Here is a 17,842-nt window from a genome sequence, read left to right as displayed (position 1 = left end):
TGAGGGGCATTCTCTGAACCTCCTGGATTTTGATGCTCATTCCCTTTGCCATATTGGGGAAATTCTCCTCAATAATTCTCTCCAGTATACCTTCTGCTCCCCTCTCTCTTTCTTTTTTTTTTTTTTTTTTTTTTTTTTTTTTTTTTTTTTTTAAAGATTTTTATTTATTTATTTGGCAGAGAGAAATCACAAGTAGATGGAGAGGCAGGCAGAGAGAGAGGGAAGCAGGCTCTCCGCTGAGCAGAGAGCCCGATGCGGGACTCGATCCCAGGACTCTGAGATCATGACCTGAGCCGAAGGCAGCGGCCTAACCCACTGAGCCACCCAGGCGCCCTCCCCTCTCTCTTTCTTCTTCTTCTGGAATCCCAATTATTCTAATGTTGTTTCGTCTTGTGGTGTCACTTATCTCTCGAATTCTCCCCTCGTGGTCCAGTAGCTGTTTGTCCCTCTTTTGCTCAGCTTCTTTATTCTCTGTCATTTGGTCTTCTATATCACTGATTCTTTCTTCTGCCTCATTTATCCTAGCAGTGAGAGCCTCCATTTTTGATTGCACCTCATTAATAGCTTTTTTGATTTCAACTTGGTTAGATTTTAGTTCTTTTATTTCTCCAGAAAGGGCTTTTATATCTCCCGAGAGGGTTTCTCTAATATCTTCCATGCCTTTTTCGAGCCCGGCTAGAACCTTGAGAATTGTCATTCTGAACTCTAGATCTGACATATTACCGATGTCTGTATTGATTACGTCCCTAGCCTTCAGTACTGCCTCTTGTTCTTTTTTTTGTGGTGAATTTTTCCATCTTGTCATTTTGTCCAGATAAGAGTATATGAAGGAGCAAGTAAAATACTAAAAGGGTGGCAACAACCCCAGGAACATATGCTTTAACCAAATCAGAAGAGATCCCAAATCGTGAGGGGGGAAAAAGGGGATAAAAAGAGGTTCAAAAAGGAAGAAAGAAAAAAAAAGAAAAAAAAGAATTAAAAAAAAAGAAAATGAATAAAGAAAAATATAAAAAAGAAAAAATATATATATTAGATAAACTAGTTAAAAAACGTTAAAAAAGAAGAGGGTTAAAGTTAAAAAAAAATTTTACCAGAAGTCGAGATTTAAAAAAAAAAACAAAAAATGAAAAAGAAAAAAATTAAATTAACTGCAAGACTAAAAAAACCCACAGGGAGAAAGCCGTGAGTTCAGTGCTTTGCTTTCTCCTCCTCTGGAATTCTGCCGCACTCCTTGGTAGGTGAACTTGGTCTCGGCTGGATTTCTTGTTGATCTTCTGGGGGAGGGGCCTGTTGTAGTGATTCTCACGTGTCTTTGCCCCAGGCGGATTTGCACCGCCCTTACCAGGGGCCGGGCTGAGTAATCCGCTCGGGTTTGCTTTCAGGAGCTTTTGTTCCCGAGTGCTTTCCGTAGAGTTCCGGAGGACAGGAATACAAATGGCGGCCTCCTGGTCGCCGGCCTGGAGGAGCTGAGAGCCCGGGGCCCAACTCCTCAGTGCGCCCTCAGAGAACAGCGCCCGGTTACTCCCGTCTGCCTGACCTCTGGCCGCGCTCCGAGCTCACCGAGCCTGTGTTGGTTCAAGGTACCCCCGAGCTGTGAGCTTACTGTCGGCTCTGTCTCTGTAGCCAGCTTTCCCGTTCCAATACCCACAAGCTCTGCGACACTCAGACACCCCCGATCCTTCTGTGACCCTGCGGGACTTGAGGCCACGCTGACCCCGCGTGGGCTTCGCCCCGGTTTAGCCTCTGGCGCGATGTCCCTCAGTGGAACAGACTTTTAAAAGTCCTGATTTTGTGCTCCGTTGCTCTGCCGCTTGCCAGGAGCCGGCCCCTCCCCCCGGGGTCTATCTTCCCGTCGCTTTGGATTCACGTCTCCGCCAGTCCTACCTTTCAGAAAGTGGTTGTTTTTCTGTTTCCAGAATTGCTGTTCTTCTCTTCGAGCTGCCGATGGATTTGCAGGTGTTTGCAATCTTTAGATGAGCTATGTAGCCGATCTCCTGCTAGCTGAAGTAGTCTCAGCCTGCTACTTCTCCGCCATCTTGACTCCTCCCTCAGTTCCTTATTTTTTGATAAACATTCTTTTTAAAAGAATCTTTAAAGATTTTTAAAAAAATATCTAATGTCAATATAAGGTCATGAACTTAAACATATTTAGTTCATTGCAGTCATTATCATTATTGAAGCTTATGTTATCTCATCTTTACCCTGGGCGGGAGATTTAAGCCTATTTTTTTGATAATGACCCTTACTAGTCTGTTGCTTGTTATCTGATAGCTTGAATGTTCTGTCCCAAATCTGACAATCTGACATCATCCCTTGAAACTTTTTGTTTTTGTTTTTTCAAGAGGGAAATTGCATTTCAAGGTTATATCTGTATGCTAGGGATCCATAGTTATTGTTGGAGGTTTTTCTGTAGGCAGAGCTAGAATTCCTACATCTGTCTATTTATATAGAGGCACACACATTAAAGATTTAGTATCTTATGAGTTCATATAAGTACTTCCAATACAAACTGAGATTATAGAGCTTTCATTGAATTTCTCTATTATATCTATAACCCTATTTTTCTTTTCTTTTTTTAAAATTTGTTATTGTTTGGCAGAGAGAGAACAAGCAGGGGGAGTGGAGGAGGGAAAAGCAGGCTCCCCCTGAGGGGCTGGATCCCAGGGCTTGGGATCATGACCTGAGCCGAAGGCAGATGCTTAATGGATTGAACCTTTCAGGAGCCCCTATGTATCATTTTGGTTCCCCAGTGCTCCTTTATTAGGTTTCTTAGGAAGGAATAGTCCCTGAGTTCTTGTATGTGGATAAAAGTTTGTCTTCTTTATACTTGAAAGGCAGTTTTGCTGATATAAAATCTTTGGTTCACACTTCTTTTCCTTGAATTTCTTAAATATATTAAAGTCTTTCTTCTGGTATAAAGTATTGGTATGAAAGCCAGATGATAATCTAATTTTTGCCCCCTTATAAGTATTGTTCTTTTTTTCTAGATGACCAAAGAATTTTTTTTCTTTGAAGTCTAGTAATTTTATTAGGATGGGTCAGTGTTCTCGAGTATGTGATACGTTCTTTCCATATGTAATTTCAAATGTACATATTTTTTCATTTCAGGAAAGTTTTATTTTTTTAACAGATTTATCGAGATATATGTGATAAAAAATAAGCTGCACATATTTAAAGTATACTATTTGATAAGGTTTTGACATACATAGGCACCTGTGAAACCATCACATAATCAAGATTGTGCATATATCCATCACCCCAAAAATCCTTTTTTCCCCTTTGTGATCCATCTTCCCAGCCTCTCATTCCCCTAGCCACCACTGATCTACTTAGATTAGGTTAATTTTTGTTCTCTAAAATTTTATTTTTTTTATTTTTAAAAGATTTTATTTATTTATTTGAGATAGAGCGAGAGGGGGAGAGCACAAGCGGGGAGAAGCAGCCTCTTCACTGAGTAGGGAGCCCAATGTGGGACTCAATCCCAAGACTCCAAGATTATGGCCTGAGTCGAAGGCAGACACTTAACTAACTGAGCCACCTAGTCGCCTGTTTTCTAGAATTTTATATAGATGGAGTTATACAGTATATAAATCTTCAGCTTCTTTTACTCAGCAATAAGTGTTTTCTGGTTCATATGTATTGTTGCATATATCAATAGTTTATTCCTTCTTTTTGAAGGTTTATTCCTTTTTATTGCTGAGAGAGATTCCATTGTGTACATATACTAGTTTGTGTATCCATTCAACTTTGATGGACTTTTGAGTCGTTTCCAGTTCCTGGCTATTACAAATAAATCTCTAGAGAACTTTCATGTACAATTCTTTGTGTGGTGGCTGTATGCTTTCATTACTTTTGGGTAAATACCTAGGAATGGAATAGCTGGATCTTAGGTATATAGTTAACCTTTTAAAAAATTGCCAAAGTGTTTTTCAAAGTGATTGTCCTATTTTACATGACCATCAGCAGTGTATCCGAGTTCCTGTTCCTTCAAGTTAAGAGTCTGGTTTTTTGGTTTGTCTTTTTTTTCCCTTTGCCCTATTTTGTTTCTTAAATTTTACATGAGTGAAGTCATATGGTATTTGTGTTTCTCTGATACTTCACTTAGCGTTATACCTACTAGGTTCATTCATGTTGTTTTATAGCTGAATAATATTTCATTGGATATATATATAGCATCTTCTTTTTCCATTCATCTGTCAGTGAACACTTGGGCTGCTTCCGTGGTTTGGCTCTTGCAAATAATACTGCTATAAGCATAGAGGTGCATGTATTCTTTTGAATTAGTGTTCTCATATTTTTTGGGTAAATACCCAGTAGCATGATTATTGGATCACAGGGTAGTTCTGTTTTTAATTTTTTTAAGAGCTTCCATACCATCTCACATGGTGGCTGTACCAGTTTGCATTCCCACCAGCAGAGCACAAGAGTTCCTTTTTCTCTACATCCTAGCCAGTACTTGTTTGAATTTTTGATTTTAGCCATTCTGAGAGGTATGAGATAATATCTCATTGTGGTTTTGGTTTGCATTTCCCTGATGATGAGTGATATGGAGCTTGTTTTCATGTGCCTGTTGGCCATCTGTATATCAGCTTTGGAGAAATGTCTGTTTATTGTCCTCTGCCCATTAAAAAATTTTTTTATTTATTTAGTTGTCAGAGAGCACAAGCAGGCAGAGTGGCAGGCAAAGGCGGAGAGAGAAGCAGACTCCCCGTTGGACAAGGAGTCCGACGTGGGACTCGATCCCAGGACCCCGGGACCATGACCCGAGCCGACGGCAGTGGCCCAACCAACTGAGCCACCCAGACATCCCTCCTCTGTCCATTTTTAATTGGATTGTTTTTTCAGTATTGGGTTGTATAAGTTCATATGTTGTTGTTTTTTTTTAAAGATTTTATTTATTTGATAGAGATCACAAGTAGGCAGAGAAGCAGGCAGAGAGAGAGAGGGAGGCAGGCTCCCTGCTGAGCAGGGAGCCCGATGCGGGGCTCGATCCCAGGACCCCAGGATCATGACCTGAGCCGAAGGCAGAGGCCTAACCCACTGAGCCACCCAGGTGCCCCAAGTTCATATGTTTTGAATACTAATCCTTTATCAGATATGTCATTTGCAAATATCTTCTCCTATTCTGTAGGTTGCCTTTTATTTTGGATGGTGATTTTCTTTGCTGTGCAGAAGCTTTTTATTTTGAGGTAGTCCCAATAGTTAATTTTTGCTTTTATTTCCCATGCCTCAGGAGACCTATCTAGAAAGATATTGCTGTCATCAGTGTCAGAGAAATGACTGCCTGTACTCTCCACCTGCTCTTCCATGAGCAGGTGGAATGTCTTTCTATTTCTTTGTGTTATCTTAATTTCTTTCATTAGCGTTTTATTTTCAAAGTAGAGGTCTTTCACCTTATGGTTGTTTATTTCTAGGTATTTTAATATTTTTGGTGCAATTATAAATGGGATTGTTTCTTTTTAAAGATTTATTTATTTGAGAGATAGAGTGTGTGAGTGAGAGAGAGCACATGATGTGGGGAGGGGGAGAGCAAGAGGGAGAGAGAGAGAATCCCAAGCAGACTCCCAGCCGAGCAGAGCTGGATGCAGGGCTCCATCTCATGATCCTGAGATCATGACTTGAGGTGAAATCAAGAGTTGGATCCTTAACCGACTGAGCCACTCAGGCACCCTGAGATTATTTCCTTAATTTCTTTTTTCTGCTGCTTCATTATTAGTGTAGAAGTACAACAGATTTCTCTATAGTGATTTTGTATCCTGCAGCTACTGAATTAATTTATCAGTTCTAGTAGTTTTTTGGTTGAGTCTTTAGGGTTTTCTTTAGATAGTATCATGTCACCTACAGATGGCCAAAGTTTTACTTCTTCCTTACCTTTTTGGGTACTTTTAGTTTCTTTTTGTTGTCTGATTGCTGTGACTGGGACTTCCTGTACTGGATTGAATAAAAGTGGTGAGGGTGGACATCCTTGTCTTCTTCCTGACCTTAGAGGAAAACCTCCCAGTTTTTCCCATTAAGTATGATGTTAGCTATGGATTTTTCATATACAGCCTTTATTATTTGAGGTATTTTTCCTCTAAACCTACTTTATTGGGATGCCTGGGTGGTTCCGTTGGTTGGACGACTGCTTTTGGCTCAGGTCATGATCCTGGAGTCCTGGGATCGAGTTCCTCATTGGGCTCCCAGCTCCACCAGGAGTCTGCTTCTCCCTCTGATCTTCTCCTTGCTCATGCTCTCTCTCACTGCCTCTCTTTCAAATGAATAAATAAAATCTTAAAAAACAAAACAACCTACTTTATTGAGGGTTTTTATCATGAATGGATGTTGTACTTTGTCAAATGCTTTAAACTCATCCATTGAGACGATCATATGGTTGATGTGATGTGTCACATTGACTGATTTGTGAATATTGAACTACCCTTCTATCACAATATTTATGAATATTCAACTACTCTTGCATCCCAGGAATAAATCCCACTTGATTTTGGTGAATGATTCTTTAAAATTTGTTGTTAGATTCGGTTTACCGATATTGTTGAGGATTTTTGCATATATGTTCACTGGCGATATTGGCCTGTAGCTCTCTTTTTTTGCAGTGTCTTTATTTGGTTTTGGTATCAGGGTAAAGCTGGCCTCATAGAATGAATTTGGAAGCTTACTTTTCTATTCTATTCTTTGGAAAAGTTTGAGAAGAATTGGTATTAACTCTTCTTTAAATGTTTGGTAGAATTCCTCAATGAAACTGTCTGGTTCTGCACTTTAGTTTGTTGGGAGTTTTTTGTTTGTTCATTGGGAGTGTTTTTTTCTAGCTCTTTAAATGTAAGGTTAGGTTGTTTGAGATTTTTCTCGTTTCTTGAGATAGGCCTGTATTGCTATGAAGTCTCTTAGAAGAGATGCTTTTGCCTCATCCCAAAGATTTCAGACCATTGTGTTTTCATTTTTCATTTGTTTCTGTGTAATTTTTATTTCTTTGATTTCTTGGTTGACCCATTCACTGATTAGGAGCATTTCATTCAATCTCCATATAATTTTGCTCTTTCCAGATTTTTTCTTTTTTTTTTTTTTTTAAAGATTTTATTTATTTATTTGACAGACAGAGATCACAAGTAGGCAGAGAGGCAGGCAGAGAGAGAGGAGGAAGCAGGCTCCCTGCTGAGCAGAGAGCCTGATGCAGGGCTCGATCCCAGGACCCTGAGATCATGACCTGAGCCGAAGGCAGCGGCTTAACCACTGAGCCACCCAGGCGCCCCCCCAGATTTTTTCTTATAGTTGATTTGTAGTTTTATAGTGTTGTGGTCAGAGAAGATGGATAATATGACTTTGATCTTCTTGAATTTGTTGAGACTTGTTTTGTGGCTTAATACGTGATTCTGCATCATGTTCCATGTGCACTTGAAAAGAATGTATAGTCTGCTGTTTGTGGATGGGATGTTCTTAATATATCTGTTAGTTAGATCCATCTAGTTCAGTGTGTCATTCAAATGCAGTGTTTCATTGTTGATTTTCAGTTTGGATGATCTGTCCATTGATGTAAGTGGAGGTGTTTAAATCCCCTACTATTATTGTATTACTATCAGTTACTTCCTTTATGTTTGTTATTAACTGTCTTATATATTTGGGTGCTCCCATGTTAGATGCATAAATATTTATAATTGTTATGTCCTCTTATTTTATTGTCCCTTTTATTATTATATCGTCCATTGTCTCTTGTTACAGTTGTTTTAAAGTCTGTTTTGCCCGGGGGCACCGGGATGGCTCAGTCAGTTAAGTGTCTGCTTTCAGCTCAGGTTGTGATCCCAGAGTCCCCAGATCAAGCCCTGTATTGGGCTCCCTGCTTGGCTGTGAGTCTCCCTCTGCTCCTCACCCTGCTCATACTCTCTCTCTCAAATAAATTAAAAAAAAATTTTTTTTTAAAAGGTGTTAAAATCTATTTTGTCCAGTAGAAGTATTGCTACTCAGCCTTATTTTGACATTCATTTGAATGATAAATGTTTCCCCATGCCGTCACTTTCAGTCTGCAGGTATCTTTACATCTGAAATGAGCATACAGATAGGTCTTATTTTTTCTTTTTCTTTTTCTTTTTTTAAAAATCTATTCTGTCACTGTATGTGTTTTGATTTGAGCATTTAGTCCATTTGCATTCAAAATATTTATTGATATATATTAATTGCCAGTTTGTTACTTGTTTCATGGTTGTTTTTGTAGTTTTTCTCTGACCTTCTCTTGTTCTCTTTCACAGTTTGTTGACTTTCTTTAGTGATATAGTTGGCTTTCTTTCTCGTTATTCTTTGCATACTTATTACTGGTTTCTGATTTGTGGTTACTGTTAGGTTTGTATATAATGTCTTCTTTGTCTAGTGATCTATGGTTAGGTTTGCAGTCACTTAAGTTTGAAGCCATTTTTAGGTATATGGTGTTATATTTTACAGCCTTCTATTTTATGACTCCCTTGAGTGATTTTTACAGAAATACTTATTTTTACTGCTTTTGTATTTTTTACTCTTCATTTTCTCACTTATGGTCCTTTTTTTTTTTTTTTTAAAAGATTATTTATTTATTTATTTATTTGACAGGCAGAGATCACAAGTAGATGGAGAAGCAGGCAGAGAGAGGGGCGGGGGAAGCAGGCTCCCTGCTGAGCAGAGAGCCCGATGCGGGACTCGATCCCAGGACCCTGAGATCATGACCTGAGCCGAAGGCAGCGGCTTAACCCACTGAGCCACCCAGGCGCCCACTTATGGTCCTTTCTACTCAGAGTCCCACTTAATATTTCTTGTAGGGCTTGCTTAATGGTCATGAATTCATTTAGTTTTTTTGTTTGAGAAAGTCTTTATTTCTTCTTTTGTGAATGAGAGCCTTGCTGGATTTTCTTGGCTCTAGATTTTTTCCTTCTAGCACTTGGAATATATCATTGCACTCTCTTCTGGCCTGCATAGCTTCTGCTGAAAAACTTGCTGATAGCCTTATATGTAAGTGTCTTCTTTTCTTTTGTTGCTTTAAAATTTTTTTTCCATATTACTACTACTTGCCATTTTAATTACTATGTGTCTTGATGTGGATCTCCTTGGATTGAATTTTTTTGGAAATCTGTGCCTTCTGAATCTAGATATCTGTTTCTTCCTCAGATTAGGGAAGATTTCAGCTATTATTTTTTCAAATAAATTTCTGCCCCCTTTTCTCTTTCTTCTTTTGGGATCCCTATAATGCAAATGTTATTATGCTGGATGGGAGTCACTGAGTTCCCTGAGTGTATTCTCAGTTTCCATATTTTGTTTCCTCTGTTTGTTCAGCTTGGTTACTTTCCATTATTCTATCTTCCAGGTCATTAATTTGTTCCTCTGCTTTCTCTATCCTGCTATTTATTCCATGTAATATATTTCTAATTTGATTTATTGTGTTCTTCATCTGTGGTTGGTTGTTTTTTTATCTTTTTGTTAAGATCCTCACTAATGTCCTCCACTCTTTTCTCAAGTCCAATGAATATTTTCATTACTTTAAATTCTCTATCAGGCATATTGCTTATATCCATTTCACGTAGGTCTTTTGTTGGTGTTTGGTCCTGTTCTTTCACTTGCGACATATTTTCTGTTCTCTCATTTTGCCTAACTTTGTGTCTGTTTTTGTGTTTAGTGTCAGTTATGTCTCTTGCCTTTGATGGTAATAGTTTTTTGAAGACAAGGCCCCGTGGTTCCCTGCAGTACAGTGTCCCCTGTTTCTTAGGACATGGTGCTTCAGGAAGTATCTCCTATGTGTGTTGCTTATGGCCTGCTGTTGAGTCCTGGTTGCTTTTTCCTTGAGTCCAGTTGTCTGCGGAGGTTCTCTTTGCTTGTTGTGGGAAGTGTTTGGTCCCCTGCTGAGTAGGGTGTGTTTTAACAAGTGTGTTGTAGTCAGTTTGTGAAATGAGTCCTGCTGCTGCTGCTGCAGCTGAGGTCCTATAGGTCCTACAAAACCTGTGGATTAGGAGATGTGGTGTTGGTGAGGTTTGGGTTGGTGTTCTCAGGAGGAGGCCTGTAAGACTGGTACAAAGGCAAGCATGATGGGGAAGTTTGGATCCACTGAAATGTGGTATGGGGAGATGGGGCTGGCATAAACAAGTGTGGTATGGGGAGATGGGGTTGGTGTAAACAAGTGTGCAATGGGGAGGTGGGGCTGGTGTATGCAAGTGAGTATTGGCACCTGTGATGTTCTTGTTGAAAAATTAGCTGATAGCTTTATGGGGTTTCCCTTGTAACGTTTCTTGTTGGTGTTTTTTTTTTTTTTTTTTTTTTTTTTTTTTTTTTTATAGATTTTATTTATTTATTTGTCAGAGAGAGAGCGAGCGAGAGCGAGCACAGGCAGACAGAGTGGAAGGCAGAGTCAGAGGGAGAAGCAGGCTCCCTGCGGAGCAAGGAGCCCGATGTGGGACTCGATCCCAGGACGCTGGGATCATGACCTGAGCCGAAGGCAGCTGCTTAACCAACTGAGCCACCCAGGCGTCCCTTGTTGGTGTTTTTAAGAGTTTTTTTTTATCATTACTTTTTGCTATTTGCCCTGTTACGTGTTTGATGGTGGAACTTCTTGGGTTAACTTCATTAGGGCCTTTCTGTCCTTCCCGGATCAGAATGTCTGTTTCCTGCCCCAAACTGGGAGGTTTTCAGCTATTATTTCTTCAAATAAGTTTTCTGCCCCCTTCTCTCTCCTCCTTCTGGGATCTCTATTATGTGAATGTTATGCTTGATTATGTTGCAGAGTTCCCTTCCTCTGTTCTCCTATTTTATTATTCTTTGTTGTTGTTGTTGTTGTTGTGCAGTTTGGTTGCTTTGCATTAATTTGCCTTCCAGATTGCTAATCTCTTCTGTGTCTTTTAATCTGCTGATTTAATCTACTGATTTACCTCTAATATATTTTTCATTTTTGTGTTTTTTTTTAAGATTTTTATTTTTATTTATTTGACAGAGAGAGACAGCGAGAGAGGGAATTCTTGAGCTCTTACTGGTTATTTTATTTACATATATATTTTTAATAAAATGTTTATGTATATATTTTATATTTAGTGTCTCTGTTGACATTCTCACTGAGTTCATTCACTCTTTTCTCAAGTCTAGTAATTAACTTCATGACTATCACTTTTGAAATCTTTATTAGGCATATTGCTTATCTCTCTTTTATTTATCTTTTTTACTATGATTTTGTCTTGTTCTTTCATTTGGGTCATATTTCTCTTTTTCCTCATTTTGTCTCTATTTGTTTCTTTTTTTTTTTAAAGATTTTTATTTATTTATTCAACAGACAGAGATCACAAGTAGGCAGAAAGGCAGGCAGAGAGAGAGGAGAAGCAGGCTCCTCACTGTGCAGAGAGCCTGACGCAGGGCTCAATCCCAGGACCCTGAGATCATGACCTGAGCCGAAGGCTGAGGCTTAACCCACTGAGCCACCCAGGCGCCCCTCTCTATTTGTTTCCAAGTGTTAGGTAGGTCAGCTACATCTCCTGGTTTGAAAGGGAGTTGAGGGAAATTGGAGGGGGAGATGAACCGTGAGAGACTATGGACTCTGAAAAACAATCTGAGGGTTTTGAAGGGGCAGGGGGTGGGAAGTTGGGTGAGCCTGGTGGTGGGTATTATGGAGGGCACATATTGCATGGAGCACTGGGTGTGGTGCATAAACAATGAATTCTGGTACGCTGAAAAGAAATTAAAAAAATAAAAAATTAAAAAAATGTAAACCAAAAAAAAAAAAGTAGTGGCCTTGTGTAGAAGAGATTCTGTGGTGCCATATAGTGCAGTCTGCCCTGGTCACCAGAACCAGGCACTCCAGCTGTGTCCCCTTTGTAGGCTTAGCCCACCCTTCTGTTGTGACTGAGCTGCTATTGCGGGTGTGCTGGTGGGAGGGGCTCACTTCCGGCTTGACTGGCTAAAGTGACTTGATTTTGCTGATGTGGGTGTACTGGGCACAGTTTGCTCCCTGCAATGTTGAGAGGCCCACATGCTACCTATGTGTTCACTGGTAAGTAGGGTTGGCACTTAGCCTAGCTAGCTATCTACAGTTAGTATCTGCCATACCTGCAGGCATAGTGAAGGGCAGGACTTATACTCTGTACAGCCAGCTTAGAGGCTCAGGTAGGAACCGTGGGCACACTGGTGTGCATGCTGGGGCAGGAGTTACTTTGGAGTGTACACTGTTGGCAGAGATGCCTTCCAGGTGTGACAGGGCAGGAACTGTTTTGGAGGGATGGTTGCCAAGGTGGGCAGGTTGGGTGGGGTGGTCTGCATGAGAATATGGGGGTGTGGCACTCATTGGTAGTAAGGCGGATGGAGAGTGTTAGAACTGGCTCCCAGAAGCATCTCTATCTAGGCTGCAGGAGGCAACGAAAAATGGCACCTGCCATCGCTTTTGTTGCCGGAGAAATTTTTGATCCCTCTAGTACATATTCTCAGATTAGTCAATAAATCTTTCATGAATACCTCCAGGTGCTTTTCAAGCTGCTGCTTCTGTGCTATGTCTCTGAGTTACTTAGTATGTTGGCTCTTTAAGGGTAGGGATTCGGTTTTCTTTCTTGTCTTTTTTTAAAAAAATTAATTATTTATTTGACAGAGATCACAAGTAGGCAGAGAGACAGGTGGGGGTGGGGGGGCGGGGAGAAGCAGGCTCCCTGCTGAGCAGAGAGCCCGATTCGGGGCTCGATCCTAGGATCCCAGGATCATGACCTGAGCTGAAGGCAGAGGCTTTAACCCACTGAGTCACCCAGGCACCTGGGATTCGGTTTTCTGTCACCCTCTAGCTCTCCTGGAGTTAAGCCTGTTGATTTTTAAAGTTCCTGGAGTTAATCCCTAGTGGTCTTCAAAGTCAGTTTTTGTTTTTTGTTTTTTGGTTTTTTTTAAAGATTTTTATTTATTTATTTATTTGACAGACAGAGAGCACAAGTAGGCAAAGAGGCAGGCAAAGAGAGAGGAGGAAGCAGGCTCCCCGCTGAGCAGAGAGCCCGATGTGGGGCTCGATCCCAGGACCCTGGGATCAGGACCTGAGCTGAAGGCAGAGGCTTAACCCACTGAGCCACCCAGGCGCCCCTGTTTTTTGTTTTTTTAAGATTTATTTATTTATTTGAGGAAGAGAGAGAGAATGAGCATGAGCAGGATTCTGAGGGAGAGGGACAAACAGACTTCATGCTAAGCACAGAACCAGATGCAGGGCTCAGTCCCAGGACTCTGGGATCATGACCTGAGCTGAAGACAGACACTTAACCGACTGAGTCACCTTGGTGCCCCTCACAGCCCGATGTTAAGCTGATTTGTCTTCCTAGTGTTCCCAGTTCTAGGGGTTTACCTGGTGTGGGGTCTGATCCTCTTGCTTTTCATGCTTTGATGTCCCTCCTGTTTGTGGTTAGTTTACCAGGGGGTTGGTTCCCAACTGCATCTCTGCCCATTCTACCCTTTTCTGTGTGGCTTTCTCTCTATAATTAGCTGTGGAAGATCTGTTCTGTCAGTCTTCAGATCATTTTCAAAGTTAATTGCATAGCTGTAGTTGTTGCCTCAGTGTGTCTGTGGGACAAGGTGAGCTCAGGATCCTCCTACTCTACCATTTTCCCTTACACTTCCAGGCATGGGTCTGCAGTCTCACTCTTTATTGGTGCATTTAAAACATAAGAGAGGGAATTTAAAGTGTGAAAGGGGGGAAAAAAAAAACAAGTGGCTCAAATGTCCGGTTAATCAAAATTAACCAAGGTCACTAAAACAATAGTGCCTCAGTTGTGGGAAGTGGCCTAGCTCTTTAGTCTTGTGGTTGGCCGTATGTTTATTGGAGAGAGCTGTCTTTGAAATGGATCCCTTCACAATCAAAGCTTAAGTCAGGCACTTGCATTACAAAAAAGAAAACTGCTAGAACTTAAACTATAACCATGTTAACCATTGTTTAAATGTACATTTAGTTCAGTGATATTACATATATTCATAATGTGCTACCCTCACCCCCATCCATCTACAGAACTTTTTTTTTTTTTTTTAAAGGTTTATTTATTTATTTTAAGCAGTCTCTACACCTAATGGTGGGGCTTATACTTACAGTCCCAAGATCAGGAGTCCCATGCTTTTCCAACTGTGCCAGCCAGGCACCCAGAACTCTTTTCATCTTGTGAAACTGAAACTCTATACCCATTAGACATTAAGTCTCCCATCCCTCAAAGCCCTGCCTGGTAACTGCCATTCTACTTTCAGTTGCTATGATTTTGATTGCTCTACGTCATGTAAATGGAATCATATAGAATTAGTCTTTTTGTGACTAATATCCTCATGGTTCACTCATGCTGCAATATATGTCAAAATTTCCTTCCTGTTTAAAGCTGAATAATATTCCGTTGTAAGGATATGTCATATTTTGCTTATCCATTCATCTGTTGATTAATGCTTGGGTTTCTTACACATATTTGGTGTTGTGAATAATGCTGCTATGAACATGGAAATACAGTTATCTTTTTGAGACCATGTTTTAAATTCTTTGAGTATATACCCAGAAGTAGAATTGCTGGATCATATGATGATTCTGTTTGATTTTTTTTGAAGAACTACCATACTGTTTTTCACAGTAGTGCACAAGGATTTCAGTTTTTCCACATTCCTTTTTTTTTTAATTTTTAATTTTTTTATAAACATATATTATTAGCCCCAGGGGTACAGGTCTATGAATCGCCAGGTTTACGCACTTCACAGCACTCACCATAGCACATACCCTCCCCAATATCCTTAACCCCACCACCCTGTCCCTCCCCCACCTTCCCCCAGCAACCCTCAGTTTTTTTGTGTGAGATTAGAGTCTCACGGTTTGTCTCCCTCCCGATCCCATCTTGTTTCATTTATTCTTTTCTTACCCCCCAGTTTTTCCACATTCTTGGCAATACTTGGTACTTTTTGTTTTCCTGACAGTAGCCTAATGGATGTGAGGTGGTAGCTCATTGTAGTTTTGATTTACATTTATCTTTTTTTTTTTTTTTTTGCCATAGCATTTTGATTTGCATTTATCTAATAGGTATTGAAGTTGAATATCTTTTCAAGTTTTTATTGGCCATTTACACGTCAAGTTCTTTGTCTGAAAGGTCCCCCAATAATGAGTCCGTGATTAAAGGAGCGAGACTGATACAAAGCGAAGGTCAAGCAAAGCTTTATTTCGCGCCAAGCATCAAGAATCAAACCAACTGGCCAGGGTCATGCCTCTTACAGAGAGGGCAACCCCTCTCTGCTTTACATACTAGCTTTTAAGGGCAAAGGCCATGTGGTTGGGCCTGGCCACGCACAGGTGGCCAATGAAATTGTAACACACAGAAAAAGCTGCACAGTCATGCTAGGTCACATATAAGTGACCAATTGAATTATGATTTACTCTAGTAGATATTTGAACTAGCCTATCACCTTGGTCAGAATTGGCACCCAATAGGCAGGACCCACACTCCTTGGTAGATAAGGAGACAGTATGCCCCCCCACTGATTGGATACCTCCACCTGGCCTGATGCACCCTTGTATTTGGGCTTTGTCACCTGGGACTGGTTGCCCTGATTTGCTTTTAAGTAAGTCCCCTGGGGGGAGCAGGGTCAGTTTAAGTTTTACTGCATAAACAACAAAATGATTGTTTAATTCAAGATGGAATTACTCTGGCTAAATAGGCCCTTATATGTCCATTTTTTATTCAGATTTTTTTTTTATTCAGTATTAGAAGTTCTCTATTTTGGATATTGATTCCTTATCACATATATGATTTGGAAATATTTTTTCCCATTCAATGGGTTGCCTTTTTACTATGTTGATAGTATCTTTTGATGCACTAAAGTTTTTAAATTATTTATGTGACAGAGACACAGTGAGAGAGGGAACACAGGTAGAGGGAGTGGGAGAAGTAGGCCTCCCACTGAGAAGGGAGCCTGAGGTTGGGCTCTATCCCAGGACCCTGGGATCATGACCCAAGCCAAATGCAGGTGCTTAAAGATTGAGCCACCCAGGTGCCCTGATGCACTAAAGGTTTAATTTTTGTGAAGTCCAATTTGTTTTTTCTTTTGTTTCCTGTGCCTCTTGTGTCAATCCAAGGAACCACAACCAAATCCAGTGTTGTGGAATTTTACCCTATAATTTCTTTTAAGAGTTTTATTATTTTGACTCTTATGTTTAGGTCTTTTATCTATTTTTAGTTAATATTTGTATATGGTGTTAGGTAAGGGTTCAGCTTCATTCTTTTGCATGTGCATGTCCAGTTTTCCCAGAACCATTTGTTGAAGACACCATACTTCCTCCATGAACGATTTTGGCATTCTTGTTGAAAATCTTTTCAAGGTTCCTAAGTGGCTCAGTAGGTTAAGCCTCCAGCTCTTGATTTCAGTGCTGTTTATGATCTCTTGGGTCATGATCTCCTGTGTTCTGAGATCCAGCCCTGTGCTGGGCTTCTTGCTCAGCAGGGCATCTGCTTCAGGATTCTCTCCCTTTGCCACTCCCCATACTTGCTCTCACTTTTTCTCTCTAAAATAAAGAAATAAATCTTTCTTTTTTTTTTTTAAAGATTTAATTTATTTATTTGACAGAGAGAGATCACAAGTAGGCAGACAGGCAGGCAGAGAGAGAGAGAGGAGGAAGCAGGCTCCCTGCTGAGCAGAGAGCCCGACACGGGACTCGATCCCAGGACCCTGAGATCATGACCTGAGCCGAAGGCAGCGGCTTAACCCACTGAGCCACCCAGGCGCCCCAAGAAATAAATCTTAAAAAAAAAAAAAAGAAAGAAAATCTTTTGATAATATAGGTGGGGGATTATTTCTGGCTTATCTGTTCTACTCCATTGGTTTCTATGTCCGTCTTTATGCCAGTACTTTTTAAAGATTTTATTTATTTATTTGCCAGAGAGAGAGAGAGCGAGCGAGCACAGGCAGCAGAGTGGCAGCAGAGGCAGAGGGAGAAGCAGGCTCCCCGCTGAGCAAGGAGCCCGATGTGGGTCCCCCAGTACCACACTTTTAATTTCTGTATCTTTACAGTGAGTTTGGAAATCAGGAAGTATAGGTCCTCCAGATTTGTTCTTTTTCAAGACTGTCTTGGCCATTTGTGGTCCCTTGAGAGTCCCTGTGTATTTAGAATGATTTTTATTTCTGCAACAACAACAAAAAAGTCATTGGGATTTTGGTAGGGATTGCATTGGTTATGTAGACTGCTTTGGGCATTATGGGCCTCTTAATACTAAGTCTTCCAATCCATGAGCATAGGATGTTTTTCCATTTGTTTGGTTTTTTAATTTCTTTGATCAGTGTTTTGCAGTCTTGATTGTACAGGTCTTTGACCTCTTTGATTATATTTCTTTTAATGCTATTGTAAGTGGAATTGTGTTCTTAAGTTACCTTTTGAATTGTTTATTGTTGGTGTATATACATGTAGCTGATTTTTGTGTGTTGACCCTACATCCTAGTATTTTTGTTGAATTCATTTATTCTAAAAGGTTTTTGGTTTTTTTGGTGGACTCTTTAGGCTGTTCTACATACAAGATTATATCACCCTCAAACAGGTAATTTTACTTCTTCATTTTCAATTTGGTCATCTTTTTCTAGATTTCCCTTTCTAGATTAATTGCTTTGGCTAGACCTCCCAGAAATATATGGAATAGAAGTGGGGAATGTGGAAATCCTTGCTTTGTTTCTGATCTTAGAGGAAAAACATTCAGTCTTTGACCATTAAATATGATGTTCACTGTAGGTTTTCATATGTGGCTTTTATTATGTTGAAGTAGATTTTTTTTTCTTTGTAAAGATTTTATTTATTTTAGACAGAGTGTGTGTGTGTGTGCAAGTGTAGAGGGGGGACAGAGGGAGAGAGAAGGAGAGAATCTCAAGCAGACTGCTCACTGAGCATGGA

General features: G+C 40.2%; 1 protein-coding gene across 8 annotated transcripts in view; it reads left to right on the top strand.

The window, feature by feature from the left end:
- The window catches only part of CEP70 (centrosomal protein 70), a 113,602-nt gene that overhangs the window by 19,328 nt on the left and 76,432 nt on the right, over positions 1 to 17,842 (top strand). The window contains exon 1 of one of the 8 annotated variants that reach the window (XM_059162754.1): positions 724 to 1,580. The exons of the other annotated variants lie outside the window; for them this stretch is intronic. The gene's annotated coding sequence lies outside the window, so the exon portion shown is untranslated. Of the gene's footprint in view, positions 1 to 723; positions 1,581 to 17,842 lie in introns of those variants that run through there. 8 annotated transcript variants of the gene reach the window in all.

The sequence above is a fragment of the Mustela lutreola genome, chromosome 2, assembly GCF_030435805.1.
Source record: "Mustela lutreola isolate mMusLut2 chromosome 2, mMusLut2.pri, whole genome shotgun sequence".
In the NCBI taxonomy this organism is placed as follows: domain Eukaryota; kingdom Metazoa; phylum Chordata; class Mammalia; order Carnivora; family Mustelidae; genus Mustela; species Mustela lutreola.
This window is presented reverse-complemented; position numbering and strand designations above follow the sequence as displayed.